General features: G+C 42.4%; 1 protein-coding gene across 1 annotated transcript in view; it reads left to right on the top strand.

The window, feature by feature from the left end:
- Positions 1-835, top strand: part of LOC101862054 (ABC transporter F family member 4) — a gene marked incomplete at its 5' end in the record, with an annotated part of 16731 nt that overhangs the window by 2821 nt on the left and 13075 nt on the right.

Here is an 835-nt window from a genome sequence, read left to right as displayed (position 1 = left end):
GTATATATAAATATCAAACAACAAAAAACAACAAACAAACAAACCTTGCAGCTTCTGTGTCTGTGGTATTGGCTCTGTGTATTCAAGAAATATTTAGTTGGAATTCTAAATCCAGACGCTGAAAAAAGGATAAAAGATAAATATGTTATTGTAGTTATAAAAATTGTTAAAAGAGTGAAGCAGTTTGTTTTGCTGGGGGTGGGGGGTTCTTCTTTAAAAAAAATCTCATCTGTAGAATTTTGTTTTCTGGGCTTAGTACATTTGAAGAACTTGCTGACATCATGCTTCCTAGTGTGTGCACACGATCCGGTTGGTTGGAGTCGATAGTCGTGGCTTTTTGTCGTCTGACGTCGAAACTAACTTAGGACAGGGGGGGGGATGCTCTCTTGTATAACAAAGCCAGGAAGACAGGACCAGGTATTTCAGCCTGTAGTTTAGTACAAACCGCTTTCATCCCCCCCCCCCCTTTTAAAAATGAACAAACTCCAAGGCGTACTAAAGCGTTTAGCACAAAGCCATAGCATCACAGTGAGTCATTATTCGAAACTGTTGCTTTCTATAAATTGTTTCGATTTGGTGAGATTCGACGTCAGACAGTCCGACTTTTCGCTTTCGACAAACTGGCACCGTGTACACAGCCTCTTATGCTCGACAATCTCCAAAGTCTTATAGTAAGTTATAGGGGGGTGCCCACTAGCGAGAGCGGATCTGGTCGGGTCAGGTTGGGTCGTCAGGTCTGGTCGTTTTATGGTGGTTTCAGTGCACCCTACAACCTCGCCGAAATTGTACCCGACGACCTGGAATTTAATGGAGTTTAATGTGATTGGCTGCAAAC

This window comes from Aplysia californica, unplaced genomic scaffold, assembly GCF_000002075.1.
Source record: "Aplysia californica isolate F4 #8 unplaced genomic scaffold, AplCal3.0 scaffold00415, whole genome shotgun sequence".
Classification (NCBI taxonomy): Eukaryota; Metazoa; Mollusca; class Gastropoda; order Aplysiida; family Aplysiidae; genus Aplysia; species Aplysia californica.
This window is presented reverse-complemented; position numbering and strand designations above follow the sequence as displayed.